The 21,307-nt window shown below is 48.8% G+C and overlaps 1 protein-coding gene across 2 annotated transcripts in view; it reads left to right on the top strand.

The window, feature by feature from the left end:
- Positions 1-21,307, top strand: part of DAAM1 (dishevelled associated activator of morphogenesis 1) — a 151,782-nt gene that overhangs the window by 36,683 nt on the left and 93,792 nt on the right. The gene's annotated exons all lie outside the window — the stretch shown is intronic.

Here is a 21,307-nt window from a genome sequence, read left to right as displayed (position 1 = left end):
TTTTCATTGCAGGCACTTGCCAGCCCGTTTGGCTCCTTCTTGATGGAATGGGTCCATTCCTAGTTGGGTGGGGATGCAAGAACCCCCTCTTGAGGTAACACTGTCCTGTGTGGAGTTGCCAAAATGGGCTGTGGCCCTTCAAAAGGCTTCACCACAACCAAGCCGCTAGTCCTTAACATATTGCAGGAATGTTATTACTAGGAGAGGATTTTCCATTTCCCACCAAGCCATTAAATGCTTCCTGAGGGGCACAACCAGAGGTGGGATCCAGCAGGTTCTCACCAGTTCCCGAGAGGGGGTTACTAATTGGGTCTGCTTTTCCGTTAGAAATTCCATTAGGTCCAAAAATCATCAAGTCCTGTTGTTTCCTATGTGGCTGGTTAGCGAAGGTAGAAAATGGGATCATTCTCCCTGTTGGCCAGTTTTAAAAACATGTTCTAGAAATATGGTAAAGTTCCTGGTTTAAGGAAAGTATCCTTCTTTTGATTTCTAGAAACAAAATTAAGTATTTGAAAGTATTAAATATTTGACAGGCAATCAATTGGAGGAGAAGTAGTTGTTTCTGTTGGCAGTAGACGATAGGACTTGCTATAATGAGTTTAAATGATGGACAGAAAGATACCAGCTGGAAATTAGGAACTTCTTTTTACAGTAAGAGTTTTTTACAGTAACAGAGAAATTATTAATGCCACGCCCCCATCGTGCCCCGCCCAGCCCCACTGGTGCTACGCCACTGTTTGAATCCCACCACCATGGGAACCTGTTACTAAAATTTTTGGATCCCACCACTGGGCACAACTCTCATTTCTGTACCTTATTTTTACTGGGGTCCCACAGCTCATCTCCCGGGCCTCGAAGGGAAGCCCATGCTGTTTCTGAACCATGGAGAAAGACTGGCATTTTACTGTCTTACTGGGCAAATGTGGTGCCCGCAAGCGTCCTTTCATGCTTCTTTAGTAATGGATAAGCCGGCCTTGTAAAATGTCACTTTGTGGAGATGCGGCTCTGTAATGAGGCTTTGAGAGTCCTTGTGTCCCCGGGGCTTAATTTGTGTTACATGATTAAAAACTGAGTGATACTTTAAAGGGGGGGAGGAAGGGGAAAGATCTACTTGCCAGTTTTCAGTGCATGTTAGATTTGTGCATGTCTTGAAATCCTTGAGTGAAGGAAAGACTGCAGTCTCTGGAACCGGCTACCTTTATTGGGACCGGCTACCTTTATTGGGACCGGCTACCTGGATAGCTCTGGCTGGCCCAATCAGGTCTGATCTCAAAAGCTAAGCAGAGTCTGTTAGTATTGTGATGGAATTCCAGGGTTGCTGTGCAATGGCCGACAGTGGCAAACCACCTCGCAATGTTTCTTACCTAGAAAACCCCATGAGGTCTCTGTAAGCCGATTGCAACTTGACTCTACACAATTCTTGTGCCTTGATGGCCCAGGCTAGCTTGCTTGGCCCTCGCCCGACCCGGACAATTGGGTCATTGTCATCCAACGAGGCCCCCATGCCTCCCCTGAGGGGTGGGGAGGGAATTTTAAAATTAAGATGTTGGGCCCATTCATATTTTCACTCCTCTGATAATTGTTGTTTAATTGTTGCTGCTTTTTAATGTTTTTACTTACCTTGTATTATTGCTTTTACCTGTTGTGCACCGCCCAGAGCCCTTCGGGGATGGGGCGGTATAAAAGCTTTAAAAATAAATAAATAAATAAATAAATCTTTGAAGCTAAGAAGGGTCAGCCCCGGTTGGTACTTGGATGGGAGACCACCACAGAATTCCAGGGTCACTACGCAGAGGAAGCATCTGGCAAACCACCTCTCAATGTCTCTAGCCTTGAAACTTCCACAGGGTTGTCACAAGTCGCCTGTGACTTGATGACACCCAGTTATTATACCCTAACCTGGATGGCCCAGGCAAGACCTATCTTCTCAGATCTCAGAAGCTTAGCAGAGTCAGCCCGTGGATTGGAGACCTCCAAGGAAATCCAGGGTCACTACACAGAGGAAGTCAGTGGCAAACCACCTCTGCTAGTCCCTTGCCTTGAGGAACAGCTTCGCATGTTCTTCATTCATACCACATCTGTATTGAATGCCGGGGCTCCTCTAGGCACGAGAAGGTGTTCAAGATCGTGTGGGGTGCTGTGACCACGGTGCTTCCATCACCATCTCCCTCCTGTGCAGTAAGCTAGACTCCCCACTGTGACCCACTTCTCAGGCTACTTCTACATGCCTTGCTAGCAGCAGTGGCGTTCCTACCTAAGGACATGGGGTACCCTTTGTCCCCGGGCGCCCCCCATTTGGTCACGTGGGGCCAAACATCTCTCAGTCGCTGAAAAGGTTTTTTTACATTTTAAAGTGTTTTTTTCAATGTCTGGCCTGTAGGGGTGCATTTTTGTGGGCTAGCACCAAAATTTCAGGGTACCTCACCTGAGATCCTGATGATACTGACCCAAATTTCAGGATGTTTGCCAGGGAAGCAAGTTATGGACCCTCTGGGGTGCCCCATCCCATTGTTTTCAATGGGAGCTAACCTGAGATGGGGCTACCCATTTGAGGGACAATAACTTAGTCCTCCTGAACATAACTTCACCAAACTTGGGTGGCATCATAAGAATTGTTAAATAGATGTGATACCTCTTGGAAATTTTGGTGTCACTTTTAGCCAAAAAATACATCCCTTTACAGGCACCACAAGAAATTCACCTAAGATTCTTTGTTTTGCAGTGACTTTGCTACATTAGTTAATGGGGAATTTCTGAGGTGGGAGGTTGCATTATTTTGAAGATAGGGCACCAGACTCTTCAGGGTGGCTCCAGGAGGCATCCTGATAATTGCATCCAGGTTTGGAGACTTCCTTTTGCTTATGGGGGTTCAATTTTGGCCCCCAAAGGCTTATTTTGTTTCCCTTTGCTCCTGCACATGAAAGCCTGTGGGCTGAGTTCCTCCAGAACCTCTCTAACCCCACTCCAGAAGCAAAAGCTCACCAAGCTTGGATGCTATTACCTCAAGGTCTCTTGGCCACCTTGGAAGTCTGGTGCCTCTATCTTCAAAAAAATGTGTGCAGCCAGTGCTTACACACCTGTGAAATTCCCAGAATTTGCCAGGCTCTTCAGCAAGTTCTGTGGTGGGAAAATTACTTCCCACCATAGACTTCAAATACATTCGTTGCCGAGATGGCTCTGTGGTAGAGTGCCTGCAACAGGAGGCAATCTGTGGTAGGATGTTGCTCTGATGGGGCATTTCCATAGGGCTGCTTTTGGTGTGAGTCTCCTGAAAGGAACCAGCCAAATTTGCTAAAATGTGTGTGAAGAGGAAAATGCTGTGGGCAACTGAAGTTGACAGAACCTGATGCCCACAGCATTCGCCATCACAGGCAAACTTTAGCAAAGTTGGCTGGTTCCTTTCAGGGAGATTCACACCAAGCAGCCCTACAGGAAATAAGTGCCCCCCACCAGAGAAAACCACTACCATAGTGCCTCCTGTTGAAACTCCTACCAGAGCCAGCTGGGCATAACAGAAAGCCCTATTGAAGTCTATGTGGGAAAAATAATTTTTCCCACCACAGAACATGCACATCATGCAGGCTTGATGCATGGAGCAGATCTGGGAATGTCTGAGTAAGAGACACACATTTTTAGAAGAGCGCCAGACTTCAAGGTGGCTCCAAGAGGCCTCTGGAATAACAGCATCCAAGCCAGTGAGCTTTATTTTGGGGCTGAGAAGTTCCAGAGAACTCACCCAGTAGGCTTCATGCAGGGAGCCGGGAACAAAATAAGCCTTGGGGCCCAAAATTGACAGAAGCAGCATTCTAAGCCTGGATGCAATTAGCAGGATGTTCTCCTGTCACCTGAAAGTCTGGTGCCTCTATCTTCAAAATGCAGCCTGCCCAGAAATTCCTCATTAGCTGGGCAGTGGAGCAAAGTCACTGCAAAACAAAAAAGAATCTTGGGCAAATTTTGGGGTGCCTGGAAGGGATGGGGAGCTTTTATTGAAGCTAGTGACACTAAAATTTCAGGGTATCATCCAGCACTATTCTTATGATGCCACCTGCTTCAGGAGGTTATGCTCAGGAGGACCAAAGCTATTGTCCCTCAGGTAGCTCCTATCCAGGGTTAGCCCCATTGAAAACAATGGGATAGGGGTTCCCTTTGGGGTCCATAACTTTGCTTCCTGAACCAAACATCACCAAATTTGGGTGGTAATTATCAGGGACAGTCTCTGGATGGTACCCTGAAATCATGGTGCAGCTAGCTTTAAATGCTGCTCTGCACAAAAACACTGAAAAGAAACCCCAAATGCCCAAATTGGTCATGGGAGGGTGGCCCACGCCAGGCCGGGGCGCTACAAACCTAGGTTTTGTCCCCTGGCCAGTTTCTGTTTGTGGGTACCTGGCTAGCAGTGGTGGGATCCAAAAATTTTAGTAACAGGTTCCTATGGTGGTGGGATTCAGCAGTGGTGCATAAGCGCCAATGGGCTGGGCAGGGCACTCCACGGGGCGTGGCAATAAGCATTCCGGGGGCGGGGCATTAATAATTTCTCTGTTACTGTAAAAAACTCTTACTGTAGAAAAAGTTCCTAATTTCCAGCTGGTAATCTTTCTGTCCATCATTTAAACTCATTATAGCAAGTCCTATCGTCTACTGCCAACTGAAACAACTACTTCTCCTCTAATTGACTGCCTGTCAAATACTTAATACTTTCAAATACTTAAATTTTGTTTCTAGAAATCAAAAGGGAGGCATATACTTTCCTTAAACAAGGAACTCTACCATATTTCTAAAACATGTTTTTAAAACAGCCCAACAGGGAGAATGATCCCATTTTCTACCTTCGCTAACCAGCCACATAGGAAACAACAGGACTTGATGATTTTTGGACCTAATGGAATTTCTAACGGAAAAGCAGACCCAATTAGTAACCCCCTCTCGGCACACACAAATAATTAGTAACCCACTTTTGGGAACTGGTGAGAACCTGCTGGATCCCACCTCTGCTTGCTAGCAGGCAGTGAAGGATCTCACAGCATGCGTTTGTGTTCAGTTTAGAAAGCAGAGCGAAAAGGCAGCTCCTCCATTTTGGTGCCGATGGGCCGATCAGTGGGCAGTTGAAAGTAATGGGGTTTTAAAAGCCGGGAGGCCTTTCTGGAGAGGTTTTAGGAGGGGGCTAGCCCCTCGTCAAATATTTAGAAGGATGTCTGAACAAAGCAGGAAGGAACAGTTGGCAATTGGGATTAAAGCGATGAGCCAAGCAGGCTTTTGGGAGGGTGAGCGTTGTAGAGAGGACCATTTAATGGTCAGGCACATTTTAGATGAGCTGTAGCATCTTCTACCTCGGAGGGAATTGTGGGCAGGTGGCCAAAGATTCTTTAGGCACACGAGAGGTCTTGGGGTAGGATTTTAGTCTGTAGGATCTTTTCCTGCTCTGATTTTTGAAAATTCGAAAGAGAATCTCAGAAGTGTAGAAAAGTTTTACCCAGAGCAGGAAGTGGAATTCACTTATTGATTGTCCTGACTTGTTGGTTGTAGACGACAACATAATGTGGTGTAGTGGTGGACTGGGAACTCGGACAAGTCCCAACCTCACTTTGAAACTTACTGGGTGACTTTGGCAAGTCACCCTTTTAGTCTAAACTACCTCGCAGGGTTGTGGTGAGAACAATATGGAGGACAATATGGAGGATAGAGAATCATGTATACTGGCCTCATGTTTAAATGGGGCAATCATGCAACATTTCTTGAAAGTAGGGCAAGATAAAATGTAGTAGACAAAATAAATATGTTCGGGTTTGTTGGCTTTCTTTCCCCCCGGCTCTCTGGCCAGCCATGTCGAGACATGGATGTCTCTTATGTTTTGCTTCAATTTATTTTATTTTATTAAGCTACTAGGCTTCCCTTCCCTCACAGGCTCAGGGCAGCTTACAACATAATAAATTTACAATTTAAAAACATAACACCATAAAATCTCCCATTTCCATTTGGGCCTAAAGTCATAAATCTTATGGGGTTAGGTCTGGCTGGGAGAGTGATTTGGCAAAGGTTAAAAGATGCTCAGCTGGGGTTTGACTGCCGTATTATAATAATTATGACGAGTCTGTAATCCTATAGGAAGTCCCGCAGGTATTGGGGTTGTGGGTTTCCCCCTCACTTACCACATCTCCTTAGCCAGTGAGGGCGTCACCGTTCTACGATGGGGTTTCCGTCCGTCCTCTTCGTTGGGCTGCCAAAAGGTTTGGATAGCTTTTGACCTGTCTAAGTAGCAGAGGGATCCTCAAGTCACGAGAAACCAAAATCTAGCCTGATTTGAGAGGGATCTGGATTTATAACAGGATGCCTGCTGTTGAGAGACAGGATTAGTGACCCAAAAACGGCTTAATCTGCGGCCTACCTTAAATGGGGCAACCACGCCGCGTCTCCAGTAGGTAGGGATTTGCAGATTACGGCAGAAAGGACCTTTTTTGAAATCTGTCTCCCACCCTCGGTCTCTCAAGGCTGGTATTTGGCCTTAATACAGAAGGGAAAGGATGATATTGGTACTGCTTCCCTTTAAAAGCAGCATCAGTATGCTGTGAGACAGTAGTGGTTAAGAGCAGCGGACTGTGATCTGAAGAACCGGGTTTGATTCCCCCACTCCTCCACGTGAGCGGTGGACTCTTCTCTGGTGAACTGGATTTGTTTCCCCACTTCTACATTCCTGCTACATGACCTTGGGCCAGTCACAGTTCTCTCAGAACTCTCCAGCCCCACCTACCTCAAATGGTGTCTGTTATGGGGAGAGGAAGGGAAAGGAGTTTGTAAGCTTTGAGTCTCCTTACAGGAGAGAAAGGGGGGGATATAAATCCAAACTCCTCCTCCTCCTCTTCTTCTATTTCCTTCAAGGTGCCAGTTTCAAAAACTGTAGAATAAGAGCATCGTCTCAAGCAGTGGCGGAGCTACAAGGGGACAGGGGGTGCACTGTGCACCGGGCGCATGCCTGGGGGTGCAGAAAATCATCCCCAGGCCCCTCCCCCTTTCCCCCTCCCCCGTAGTGCCCCCCACGGCGCCCCCCACCCCCTTCCCACACTTACCTTCGTTCCTTTCCTTTTTCTTGAACTTTTTCAGGCTGCAAAAGCCCTGTTCGCAGTAAAAACGGCCTGAGGAACTACAGTTCCCAGGAGACCTTGGGGCTTACAAGGTCTCCTGGGAAGTATAGTTCCCATCAGGCCGTTGGGGGGAGGGCGGAAGATATAGAATGTGTACCGGGCACAGTTCGGGCCAGCTATGCCTCTGGTCTCAAGGAACCTTCAGCAACCCAAACTGCATATTTTCAGCAAATCTGGCACAACACTTTGCCATTCCCCTTGGCATCTAACTGGTTGTGCGCTGCTTGCTGAAGCAAGGATGCCTTGGCCACTGTGCCATTCGTCAGCAGCTAGTACATGAGAGCCAGCATGGCGTAGTGGTTAAGCCGTCAGACTAGGACAGACCTGGGCATTATACGGCCCATCGTGGCCACATCCTGCCCGCTACTGATGACCCCTGGACTGGTCTCCCCAGGTGTGTTGGGAGCAAGGCGTCTTTGAAAGCCCCGCAGAAGCCGGTTGCCTTGGCTGCCGGCTTCTGCGGGGCTTTCAAAAGCCCCTCGCCCCCCTGCCTTTTGGCCCGGCCCTCCACAATATTTTCTGTTTCTTATGCGGCCCCATGGAAAAAATAATTGCCCACCCCTGGACTAGGATGTGGGAAACACAGGTTCGGATCCCCACTCTGGCATGGAAACTTGCTATGTGATCTTGCACCAGTCACACACTCCCAGCCCTAATCCTGGTGAGTATTTGGACGGGAGGCCTCCAAGGAACACCAGGGGCTGAGGCTGGCAATGGCAAACCACCTTAGAACATCTCTTGCCTTGAAGACCCTACAGAGTGACTTGATGGGGGGGGGGGGAACCAGCTACATAGTGGTGGTCTGTCTCATTTCATCCCGTCTCAGGGGCTTGACAATGGATGTGTCACACCAGGCCGCGTTGGCCTAGAGGCACCCAGCTGCTGTCCCTGGAACGTCTGCCGCCTTTAATGAGACATTTGGGGATCATTTGCCACTTTGCCCAAGGTTATCTGTGCTTGGCGAGGTCTGATTATCTTTTCCACGTGACTCATCGGGTGGCTGTTTTACAGTTGACCTTCAAGCAACGGCGCAAAGTGACAAGGTTGGCACAGCTGTCACATTTTACACTGACTGGGAGGGGACAGCTCTCATTTGATGCACATGGTCTAAACCTGCACGTGTTGGTAGCTTCTGGTCACCTCTTTGGCAGGGCCAGAGTGAGGGGGAACTCCGGCCGGGGTATGCGTGCGCCCTGCGCCCCTGCCACGCCACACCCATGCCGGTGCGCTGGTGCGCGCCTGGTGCATTGCGTGCCCCCTGTCCCCTTGGCGCTACGCCACTGCTCTTTGGAAGGGTAAAAATGTCGAAGTAATGGGGACGTTTAAGAGGGAATCCATGTGCAGTCAGCCTGTTGAACACTCACAAGCTTTGGCCCAGCCTTCTGAACGGCCATTGGAGACTTGATGGGCTGTGTTGCTGAAAGTATGCTATGGTGGCCATTTTGTGGCCAGCTCTGCCCCTTGTGGCAGCCATTTTGTGGCTTCAGTCACCCTCCTGTGTCCAAATTCCAAAGGTGCCAGCAGGCTCAGAAAGGTTGGGGGCCCTTGATTTAATGACACTGAATCAGTGTTCTGACTAGGGCCAAAGAGTCCAGTGAACCGGATTTGTTTCTCTGTTCCTACACATGAAGCCTGCTGGTAACCTTGAGCTGGCCAGCATCTGCAGTGGTCAGGAGCAGGTGGACTTTAATCAGGGGAACCGGGTTTGATTCTTATCTGGTGAACAAGATTTGTTTCCCCACTCATACACGTGAAGCCTGCTGGGTGACCTTGGGCTAGTCACAGTTCTCTCCGAACTCGCCCAGCTCCGCCTACCTCACAAGGGGAGAGGAAGAGAAAGGAGTTTGTAAGCTCCTTTGAATCTCCTTACAGGAGGGAAAAGTGGGGTAAGAAACACCCCCTCTTCCTCCTCTTCTTTTCTCTCTCAGCCCCACCTACCTCACAAGGTGGCTGTTGTAGGGAGAGGAAGGAAAAAGGAGTTCATAAATCACCTTGAGATTCCTCACAGGAGAGAAAGGGGGGCTATAAATCCAAACTCCTCCTCTTCTTACAGCAGCAAAAGACTGTTAGGTTAAATTGCTGTGGGGGACTCCTCTTTGCTCTTTTTTTTGGGGGGGGGGCTATCAAGTCAAAACCACTTATAGCAACCCTGTAGGCAGAGGTGGGATCCAGCAGGTTCTCACCAGTTCCCGAGAGTGGGTTACTAATTATTTGTGTGTGCCGAGAGGGGGTTACTAATTGGGTCTGCTTTTCCGTTAGAAATTCCATTAGGTCCAAAAATCATCAAGTCCTGTTGTTTCCCATGTGGCTGGTTAGCGAAGGTAGAAAACGGGATAATTCTCCCTGTTGGGCTGTTTTAAAAACATGTTTTAGTAATATGGTAAAGTTCCTTGTTTAAGGAAAGTATCCTTCTTTTGATTCCTAGAAACAAAATGAAGTATTTGAAAATATTAAGTATTTGACAGGCAGTCAATTAGAGGAGAAGTAGTTGTTTCAGTTGGCAGTAGACGATAGGACTTGCTATAATGAGTTTAAATGATGGACAGAAAGATACCAGCTGGAAATTAGGAACTTTTTTTTACAGTAAGAGTTTTTTACAGTGACAGAGAAATTAATGCCCCGCCCCGTCGTGCCCAGCCACGCCCCGTCGTGCCCCGCCCAGTCCCATTGGCGCTACGCCACTGTTTGAATCCCACCACCATGGGAACCTGTTCCTAAAATTATTGGATCCCACCACTGCCTGTAGGGTTTTCACAGCAGAAGACAGAGGTGGTTTGCCATTGCCTCGTCTTTGCACAGCAATCCTGGTCCTCTTCGGTGATCTCCTATTCAAGCGCTAACCAGGATCTACCCTAATCAGCTTTCAAGATCTGGCGAGATCAGGCTCGCCTGGGAAATCCAGGTCAGGGCTCCTTTCCCAATAGAATTATTAAATAGCGGTCTCACTCTTTTTGACATGTGCTGTTTTCGAATCCCCACTTGCCAGGGGCTGAAGCTGATGGCACGGATCTTTCCGTTTCTGGCTGCCCCACAGGACTGCTTGTATGATGGGAGAAATCTCATTGCCTCTTGGGGGAACAACTAAGAAAAAAGGCCGGAAACTTGCAGATTTAAGTCAGCTTTGCAGTAGCCACAAACGGGCGTTTAAGAAGCCGCCCGTGATCATCTAGAGGGCCGGCGGAGGTGGCCATCTGGACCTGCTTTATGCGGCAGAGCCTGTGCGTAACATATGGACGCCCTACCCATTGAGAGACAATGAATGGAAATGCTTGCAAAGTGCATTCAGAAGGCATTCATCTGAACTTTCTGTCTGCCCAACGCCGTGGCCCGGGCTCAGGATTTAGCGCCATTGTGATTCTGCCTCTGCAACGTCTTCTTTTCATTAATCTGTTGCAACAGAATGCCTTTGTCGCAATCTAGGGGGGCTGTGATGACTTATCCCCCTTTTGTTAGCCGGCTCCAAGGTCACGGATCTAACCTTCCGTGACAGCGACAGAACTGGCCTAGCTCTGTGGGAATCTTTCCTTGCAGCTGGTCTAGTTTTTTTTTTAAATGGGGGCAATTTCTAGCGCTTTTATTAATGGATTACCCCATGCGAAAAAGCAAAAACCCTGTGCTTAGCATCAAGAGAGAATATGTTACTTCAAATTGCAAAGTAAAGCAGATGGCAGGAATTGGACTTGGGAAACGTTTCCTTCCGGACAATTTGCAGAAACGTGCATACCACACTTTAAAATATCTAATTGGTGTTTCAAATATGTGCATATCTAGTAAGGATTTGAATGAGCGAAGCCACCTTGGACTTATTCATTGGTCCGTCCAGGTCTGTATTGTCCGCTCAGACTGGCAGCCGCTCGCCAGGGTCTCAGGTTGAAGTTTTTCACACCACCTATGGCCTGATCTTTTGAACCGGAGATGCTGTGCCACTGAGCCACGGCTCTTTCCCAAAAGAGGAATGTACAGGAGACAATCAGTGGTGGATCTGCCTTATTTCGCTTCTTGAACGCAAATGTCATTTCACAGCATCAAGAATTTTAACCATCCGCTACGTAAGACAATGAGCAGCTGCTACGAAATTTTGCAGCAAGAGAAAGCTTTGAGGAGAGAAATGAAGTGTTTTTTTTGATAGAGTGACAAGCTTGGTAGATGAAGGGAATGCTGCGGACATAGCATAGCTTGATTTTAGTAAAGCTTTTGGCAAGGTGGCCCATAATATTCTTGCAAGAATGCTAGTGAAGTGTAAACTAGGTAAAAGTAAAGTTTCCCCTTCAGTCGTGTTTGACCCTGGGGTACCACTGCGAGCAGTGATTTCATAGGCAAGCCGTTTTTGTGGGGTAGTTTGCCGTTGCTTTCCCTGGCTACTCTTTACCCCCTAGCTATGTGCTAGGTACTCATTTACCGACCAAGGAATGGATGGATGGCTGAGTTGACTGTGAGCCAGCTGCCAGGATATCTGACCCACAGGGGGCTCGAACTGCTGACCGTGTGAGTGGTAGTTAACCACTATGCCACTTAACCACTTAACCACTATGCCACGCAGCTCCTAATAGACTAGACAATGCTACTATTAGATGGATTTGTAATTGGTTGACTGACCATATTCAAAGGGTGCTCATTAATGGCTCATCTTCATCCTGAAGAGAAGTGACTAGTGGGGTGCCAAAGGATTCTGTCCTGGGCCCAGTGCTATTCAGTATTTTTATCAATGACTTGGATGATGGAATAGAGGGCATGCTAATCAGATTTGCAGGTGACACCAAATTAGGCGGGGTAGCTAATGCCCCAGAGTCAGAATTCAAAATGACCTGGACAGATTACAGAGCTGGGCCAAAACAAACGAAATGGATTGCAACAGAGATAAGTGTGATATACTACACCTAGGCCAGTGGTGGGATCCAAAAATTTTAGTAACAGGTTCCCTTGCCAGCTCCCCCTCAGCAAAGGGGGCAGAGGCGTACCTAGGCAAACCTGAGCCCTGGGCAAAACCTGAGTTGGATGCCCCCCCCCATGGGCAGCCACCCCACCACAACCCCCCCAATTTTTTTTGCACCAGGTCATTTCTAAATCATCATCACATTATAGAAAATGCCCCAACTCACAAATCTGAACACAGCAATGGTGAAACACACAGGTTCTTTGATAGAGACTGGCGAGATAAAAGGTATGAAAGGCTGAGAATCAATTTAGAATCATGCAGGTACCTTGAGAAGGGATTAACCCAGTTCAGGGTGTTACATTATTAGTCGCAATTGCTATATGGAACCTTCACGTTCAAAGGCAGTATGCCTGTCGGGGAGGCGAGGCCGTGGAGATGGAAAAGCGGACCCAATTAGTAACCCCCTCTCGGCACACAAATAATTAGTAACCCGCTCTCGGGAACTGGGGAGAACCTGCTGGATCCCACCTCTGACATAGACAGAAAAAATGAAATGCTCAAATATAGGATGGGTGACACCTGGCTTGACAACACTACATACGAAAGGGATCTGGGAGTCTTAGTAGACCACAAACTAAACATGAGTCAGGAGTGTGACGCGGCAGCCAAGAAAGCCAATGCGATTTTGTCAAGATGGAGGTATGTAATTGTACCTCTCTCTTCTGCATTCGTTAGACCTCACCTGGAATATTGTGTACAGTTCTGGGCACCACAATTCAAGAAGGATATTGACAAATTGGAACGGGTCCAGAGGAGGGCAACCAAAATGGTAAAAGGTCTGGAATCCACGCCCTACGAGGGGAGACTTAGGGAGCTGGGGATGTTTAGTTTGGTGAAGAGACGGTTAAGGAGGGACATGACAGCCATGTTTAGATATCTGAAGGGATGTCATGTTGGTGAGGGAGCAAACTTGTTTTCTGCTGTTCCAGAGACTAGGACCAGGAGTAATGGGTTCAAGGGGAAGAGATTCCACCTGAACATCAGGAAAAACTTCCTGACAGTCAGGGCTGTTCGACAGTGGAATGCACTACCTCAAAGTGTGGTGGAGTTTCCTTCTTTGGAGGTTTTTAAAGAGAGGCTCGTTGGCCTCTCTTTGATTGTGTGTTCCTGCAGTGCTTTGATTGTATGTTCCTGCATTTCAGGGGGTTGGACTTGATGGCCTTTGGGGATCTCTTCAACTCTATGATTCTAAGTTTGACTTGACTTTTGTAAGGACAAGTTTAGGTGTGACTTACTGACCGGCACTGACAATACCACAAACTAATGAGCCTTTGAAGACTTTCAAAGCCAGAACATATCCGGAAGCTGATCAGCTAATGTTGGATTTTCAATATTTAGTTAATAGCTGTCCCTGAGGAGACCAGGGAAGCAATTGTAATAGTGTTGATTAGCACTTGTAAATGTACTTGTGTCTTTACTAGGGCATCACTGAGACACAGACCCTTCAGAGTATATATTGTAGACTTAGTAAACTCACAAACTGTACAGTCCATGACTGCTAGCCATGGGGTGCAAATATTGCTTGTTTGGCAGCAAACACATTGGCAAATGATGGCGGGTTGGATTCAAAGCTAACCTTCCACTGAGGTAGCATGCCCTATGTTGTAGCTCAGTGATGGTGAACCTATGGCACGGGTGCCAGAGGTGGCACTCAGAGCCCTCTCTGTGGGCACGCACAAACAGAGTGCCCCCCACGCACATATAGGCTGGCCTGGGCCACTGGGCTCGATTATTAGCATTAAAGCTAAGACCTAGTTTTGGGGAAGCAGTGTAGGTAACCCTGTTAAGTGCTGTTAAACTAAAGTGCGATCCTTTACCTGGGAGTAAGTTCGGTTGCTGGCAATGGGGCTTGCTTCTGAGTAAACCCTCCTAGGGTCGTGATTCATCCGTTGGAAGAGTTGCACGGTTGCTTCAAAGCAAAGCCACCGACTACCACCAAGCTTACTCCTGAGTAACACACGCCTCGGAGCCAACCGTTTTTTCTAAACAAAAGCGTTAGTATTCAGGTTAAATTGCTGTGTTGGCACTTTGCGATAAATAAGTGAGTTTTGGGTTGCAATTTGAGCACTCGGTCTCGAAAAGGTTTGCTATCACTGTTCTAGCTGTATGGCGTGTGTCCACCTGGTTTCTCTCCCAGAAGTGTATAGTAGTTGGATAGGGCCACCATTAAGCCCTGACTTGAATAACTCAGGTTAACCTGATCTCATCAGATCTCAGAAGCTCAGCAGGATCGACCCTGGTAAGTATTTGGATGGGAAGACCTCCAAGCAGTATAGGCAGAGGCGTAGCTCCAAGGGGGCCAAGGGGTGTGCAACGCACCCTGTGGGGGTGTGGCGAGGGTGGAGGACCCGCCTTGCTACACCTCTGAGTATAGGTCATGGCGTGGAGGCAGGCAATGGCAAACCACCTCTGAGAGTCTTTTGCCTTGGCAACCCTATGGGGTCAGATGCCTTTGTGGTGAAAGGGAAGTAGTACACTACCACTGCGTGTAGCCCGTGATGGTGCTGAAAAGTGCCGTCAAGTTGCAACCAACTTCTGGTGATCCCATAGGGTTTTCAAGGTAAAAGATGGACCGGGGTGGTCTCCATTGCTTGAATCTGCATAGCAACCTAGGACTTCCTTGGTGGTCTCCCGCCATTGTGGTGGCCAAGACCAACCTTGCTTAGCTTCAGAGATTGGACTAGCCCAGTGGTGGCGAACCTATGGCACAGGTGCCAGAGGTGGCACTCAAAGTCCTCTCTGTGGGCACGTGCAAAGAGAGTCCCCCCCCCCACATCTAGGCTAACCTGGGCTGCTGGGGTCGATAGTATTAAACCTTAGTTTTGGGGAAGCAGTGTAGGTGATCCTGATAAGCGCTGTTAAACCCCACTGATTTTCATGCAAAGAACTAAAGCATGATCCTTTACCTGGGAACAAGCTTAGTTGCTGGCAATGGGGCTTGCTTCTGAGTAAACCCTCCTAGGGTCATGATTGACCCGTTGGAAGAGTTGTATGGTTGCTTTAAAGCAGAGCCACCGACTACCACGAAGCTTACTCCCGAGTAACACACACCTCGGAGCCAACTGTTTTTTATTAAACTAAAACCTCAGTAATCAGGTTAAATTGCCGTGTTGGCACTTTGTGATAAACAAGTGGGTTTGGGGTTGCCATTTGAGCACTCGGTCTCGAAAAGGTTCGCCATCACTGGACTAGCCTGTACTATCCAGGTCAGTAGTACGTAGGTTCCTCTGTTCTATCTTACTGCTGCCTGTTCCAAACAATTTTCCAGGATTTTGAAGCGCTGAAACATTTTCCAGACATGAGCGGTCAGAGACATAAATAGAGGTAAAGGCACATCGAAGGCAACGATAGACCGTCTATACCACTTACGGCTCTTGAACAATGGCCTGCCCCCTCCCCAGTTTGGCTAGTGCTTGTCCCCCTCCTGACCATGCTGAGTTCAGTCCTACAAACGGTGAACTTTTTTGTAAAACATTCGCAGTATGCCAACAAGATCTTTTTAAGAACCAGCGGGTTCTTACTCCTGCGTAATGCTGCGGAAATATGAAAACAGCAGCGCCTTTGTTGTGTTCGCTAAGTGGGCCGTTGGCGGCAGCTATTTGTAGTAAATTTCCCTCTCTTTAATTGGGCTCTGCTGTGTTTAATTGAGAGCGTTCTTGCAAATCGTCTCTCTCCGAGGAGGAAACAAGGACCCCGCGGGATGTGAGGAAAGAGGAAATCTTTCTGTTTTCATCCGTAATTCTGACGGGGGGAGCCCTGCAGTCATGGCTCTTCCGCTCCTCCACCTTCCGTTTAGGGAGACCCTTTTCGCTCCCTCACTTCCGTTTTGGGCTCGGCCACCTGCTTTTCCCCAGCCCTACCTGACCCCGGGCTGGGGGTAACGTCCTGTCTTGTCTACGTGTCAGCAAAAGGCAGGAAGCTGCTGTCAGCCGGCAGCTGGGCTTCAGTCACAGGTGCGGATAAGGGATTTTTGCAAATCTGTCCATCCGCCAGCGGCCATTAGAGTTGAGCCAGGCTTTCTTGACTTTTGCCTGAAAAATCCTGCTTGTTTGGCACAAGAGAAGCTGTAATCGCACCCTTAAGCAAATTACAGAAAAATCCAAAGCGCTTCTCTGCGTTTTGTCCCAGACCTTGTGAGCTGGGCAAAAAAGTTCCTAAAGGTTGCTTATTCCGGCTTGAGGAAGCGGTGTAATCCCTGAGCTAGCCAACAAGGCACAGTGGGAACTCCAGAGCCAGGTGGAAATGGAAGCTTATTGAGGCCTTAGGAGGCTGTGTGTTCCCTGAGCTAGCCCATAAAGCAAGTGGAAGTGACTGAACTGGGCGCATATGGAAACTTTGCGGTCCCTGAGCTAGCTTATAAGGCAGAGTGGAAGTGGTGGTTGAGCTAGGCCCGTGGTGGTGAACCTTTGGCACTCCAGATGTTATGGACTACAATTCCCAATTGGCTCCACCCCAAAATCTCTAAGTATTTCCCCACCAGGAGTTGGCAACCATACTATGGGAACATGGATGCTGGTCAGTCAATGGCAAATCTAGAGGGGGACAGAGGGAGCAGATGATGCAGGGGCGCATCCCCCCCCCCCCGCCCACTCATTTGGTAGTTTTGGCCCAGCTATCTAATCTGTCGAGGTCATTTTGAACTCTGACCCTGTCCTCTGGGGTATTAGCTCCTCCTCCTGATTTGGTGTCCTCAAGTGTTATTAGCATGTCCTCTATTCCATCAGCCAACATTTTAAATAGGGGCCATGGTACATTCAATTAAACCAGGGTGTTTAGAAGGGGCCAATTTGAGCCATTATCTTTTGGTCTCGTCTTGTGATTTCAGAGAATAGTTTGCTATGTGTTTTCAAAAATAATTTTTATTTACATCGGAAGCCACCTTGAGTTCTGAAAGGGGGATAATAAACGTTTCAAATAAAAGAAGAATAAAACCCTGCCCTTAATGACCTTGTTCATTCGTGTTGCCAACCTCCAGGTGGTGCCTGGAGTTCCGGAATTACAACTGATGTTCAGGTGACATAGACGATTTGGGAGGTGGATTCTGTGGCATTATGCCCCACTGAAATCTATCCCCTAACCCCACTGCCACCCAGATTTTCTAATCCTCAGCTGGCAACCTAAAATTGTTCATTGAGGGGAAAACTGTCTGAGTTTTTGTGGTAATTGGTGCTGATAGCTTTGGCCTGGCAAATTCCTGGAAATGCTGAGGTGGAGCCCAGAGGGGGCAAGGTTTGGAAAGGGAGGTACATCAGTGTAGAGCCAGCATGGTGTAGTGGTTAAGATCAGGTGCACTCTAATCTGGAGAACAGGGTTTGATTCCCCGCTCTGCCACATGAGCTGTGGAGGCTGATCTGGTGAACTAGATTAGCTTGTGCACGCCAACACACACCAGCTGGGTGACCTTGGGCTAGTCACAGTTCTTTGGAGCTCTCTCAGCCCCACCTACCCCCACCTACCTCACAGGTTTGTTGTGAGGGGGGTAGGGGTAAGGAGATTTTAAACCCCTTTGAGTGTCCTTACAGAAGAGAAAGGGGGGATATAAATCCATTCCTCCTCCTTACAGGAGAGAAAGGGGGATATAAATGAGAAAGGGGGATATAAATACACTCCTCCTCCTCCTCCTCCTCCTCCTCCAGCAGTGGCGTAGTGGCTAAGAGCAGGTGCACTCTGGAGGAACCGGGTTTGATTCCCAGCTCTGCCGCTTGAGTTGTGGAGGCTTATCTGGTGAATTCAGATTAGCCTGTGCACTCCCACACACGCCAGCTGGATGACCTTGGGCTAGTCACAGCTTTCCGGAGCTCTCTCAGCCCCACCCACCTCACAGGGTGTTTGTTATGAGGGGGGAAGGGCAAGGAGATTGTAAGCCCCTTTGAGTCTCCTACAGGAGAGAAAGGGGGGATATAAATCCAAACTCTCCTCCTCCTCCTCCTGCTTCTTCTTCTTCATCATCATCATCATCATCATCATCATCATCATCATCATCATCAAGAGGGTACAATGCCGTATGTAGTTCAGCCTCCAAATCAGCCATTTTCTCCATAGAAACTGATCTTTAACGTCAGCTGTCATTCAGGGAGGGTTTGCGGTCCCACCCGACAGGGCTCCGTGCCATCAAACGTCAACCCTGTGAGGTTAAAAAAAAAAGGAAAACGAAACTGGGTGACATCGGCCGCTGTAGCGACTGCCTTCCCCGGAAAAGATTTTTCTCTCCCTTGAGGGAGGATGTAAATTAAAGCTTCCCAGATCTGTGAAGAATTTCTGCTGGATTGCTTTCTAAACAACGCCTCATGACCCAATCCTGCATTTTGACATTTTCAAGTCCTTTTTACATGCAGGGCAGATCTCTCCATCTTCCCTCCTTGCCCCTTCGCCTGTGCTTCTGGCTTGATCTGCTCTGCCTCATAACCCAGACAACCTTTCCGTTCAAGCTCTCCCACTGCCTCAACTCCAAGGGCAAAATGCCAGATGGAGGAAAGGGGTCAGGGGTCAGGCTTGGGTTAATAGCCCGTTGCCTTTAGCGTGGCCGAGGAATCATCTTTCTCCCCTCCCCACCAATTAACGTCTGATGATCAAAATAAACCCGGTACTTTGGGGGTTTCCGGTCAGATCTGACCTTTTGTATAATGTGATCCTTTATATCCAGAATTATCCCTCTGGGAAACTGAGACTTGAAAATCACGGCCTGAGATGGTCGCAGGATGCCATGTTTGCAAATAAGCTGCTCGTATAAAATGCTCTTTAGCATTTGACCTGATATAGTTCAGGAGAAACTGAAAACTTGCTTTTGTGTTTTGTGTTACTTTGGTCTTAATAAAATGTGCTTACAGTGTTCTTGGGCATTAATTTCTCCCTAATATGGTGGGTGCACAAAGCACCGTCCTGTGTGTGTCTTTGTGTGTGTGGAGGGGCGAATTTAGGATTATCACAGGTTGGGAATGAACTGTTGAAACAACTTCTGTATTGGAGCCAGTGCGGCGTAATGGCTTGTGATGGAGTAGGACCTGGGTGATTCAGGTTCAAAACCCCATTCTGTAGAAGCTTGCTGGGTAACCCTGGGCCAGTCACACACTTTCAGCCTAGTCTACCTCATAGGGTTGTTGTGAGGATAAAATGGAGGGAAGGAGAATGATGTATGCCACTTTGGGATCCCATTGGGCAGAAAGGTGTGGTATTAATCCCCTCCTCTCCCCTCCCCTCCTCTCCCTTCCTGTCTCCCCTCCCCTCCTCTCCCTTCTTCTCCCCTGACCTTCTCTCTCCCCTCCTCTCCTCTGCTTTCCTCTCCTCTCTCCCCCTCTCCCTTCCTTTCCCCTCCCCTCCTCTCCTTTCCTCTTTCCCCTCCTTCTTCCCAGAGTTGCCTCCTCCTTCCTCCCTCCCTTCTCCCCTGCTCTCCTCCCCTCCCTCCTCCTGTCCTCCCTCCCTCCTCCCCCTCCTCCTCCTTCCTTCTCCCCTGACCTTCTCTCTCCCCTCCTCTCCCCTCCCCTCCCCCCTCCCCCCCTCCCTCCCCCCTCCCTCCCTTTCCTTCCTCCTGTCCCCCTCCTCCTTTCCTTCTTTCCTCTCCTCTCCCCGACCCTCTCTCCCTCCCCTCCTCTCCTTCAGTCTCCCCCCTCCCTCTTCTCCCCTGCCCTCCTCTCCCGCTCCTTCCTCTCCCCTGCCCTCCTCTCCCGCTCCTTCCTCTCCCCTGCCCTCCTCTCCCGCTCCTTCCTCTCCCCTGCCCTCCCCTCCTCTCCCTTCTTCTCCCCTGACCTTCTCTCTCTCCTCTCCTCCTCTTCTCTGCCCTCCCCTCCCCTCCTCTCTTCCCCTCCTCCTCCCCTCCTCTCCCCTCCTCTCCTCCCTTCCTCCCCTCCCCTCTCCCTTCCTGTCTCCCCTCCCCTCCTCTCCCTTCTTCTCCCCTGACCTTCTCTCTCTCCTCTCCTCTTCTCTGCCCTCCCCTCCTCTCTCCTGTCCTCCCTTTCCCCTCCTCCTCCCTCTCTCCCTCTCCTTCTTCTCTGTTCCTCCCTCCCCTCCTCCCTCCTCTTTTCTCCCCCTCCTCCTCCTCTCTTCTCTCCCTCCCCTCCTCTCCTCTGCCCTCCCCTCCTCTCTCCCCCTCTCCCTTCCTTTCCCCTCTCCTCCTCTCCTCTTTCCCCTCCCCTCCTCTCCTCTCCTTTCCCCTCCTCTCTCCCCTCCCCTCTCCTCCTCTCCTCTCCATTAATGGGGAGATGGTTGTTTTATTTCTTGTGCTGCTGCCCAATTACAAGTACTGTGTTAGAGAGATGCACTCAGAGACAATGGATCACGAGAAGGCAGGAAGGGATGACCCAGTGCCCTTTCTTACATGCCCAGGGTGCATTTGGCCCCAGGAAGGAATTTTCCTGCAGGGCAGGTTGGCTAAATAATCCTGGAGGGGTCTTTTGCCTTCCTCTGGGCGACAAGCAGGGGAGACTGGGGGAGGAGGGAGGTAGTTTCCTGCCTTGTGCAGGGGGTTGGACTAGATAACCCTCGAGGGCCCTTTCGACTCTATGTTGCTATGTCACTGATCACTTCTTGTTTGTGCAAGAAGAGCAGGTACAATAGAGAGTTACCATGAAGGTCCACGGCAGTGATCCGTGTGGCTTTCCAGTGCAGTCCACTGACGGGATGCAAAAAGATAACGCTCCGTACCCTACCCACTGTGTATAATTTTCTCCTGTTTATCCGTAGCAGTTTGTGCTGAGATGCGCGGTTTCAGAATGGAGAAATTCCCTTCGACTACCATTGTGGAAAGCTGATGTGAGCTTTGGGCTCCCACGATGCCAGCTAACGCTCGTCTTAAAGAGATAGCGGCACATATATAATATCTCTCCGCTGTTTCTTGGTACGGTTCATAATTAGTGTTCGTAACAGTTAGACTGTGCGCTGCCTCTTTACGGCCTTCTGAGAGGCTTGTTTCTGTTCTCCAGCAGAGAGCTGCTAAATCCACCCCATTTTTAAAAAATAAAAGATCAGGCATATAAAAATCAATGCCAGTGACATTATTTGGAACATGAATTAAGACAGCCAAGAGCCAGTGTGTATGCATTAACGGTGGCAAAATTATTTGGGGCATGACTTATGATAGTAGAGGTTCTTCCTTTTTAAAGATCAGTGGCCGTGCAAGTCTGTAATTGCAAAATAAAATAGGAAATCTGGTGGCACCTTAAAGAATAAGATTTTATGGTGAAGTAGGGCTGTCAGATCCCCACCGGCCACTGGTGGAGGATTGGGGGGGTAGCAGAGGCGT

Source organism: Sphaerodactylus townsendi, linkage group LG02 (genome assembly GCF_021028975.2).
Source record: "Sphaerodactylus townsendi isolate TG3544 linkage group LG02, MPM_Stown_v2.3, whole genome shotgun sequence".
In the NCBI taxonomy this organism is placed as follows: Eukaryota; Metazoa; Chordata; class Lepidosauria; order Squamata; family Sphaerodactylidae; genus Sphaerodactylus; species Sphaerodactylus townsendi.
This window is presented reverse-complemented; position numbering and strand designations above follow the sequence as displayed.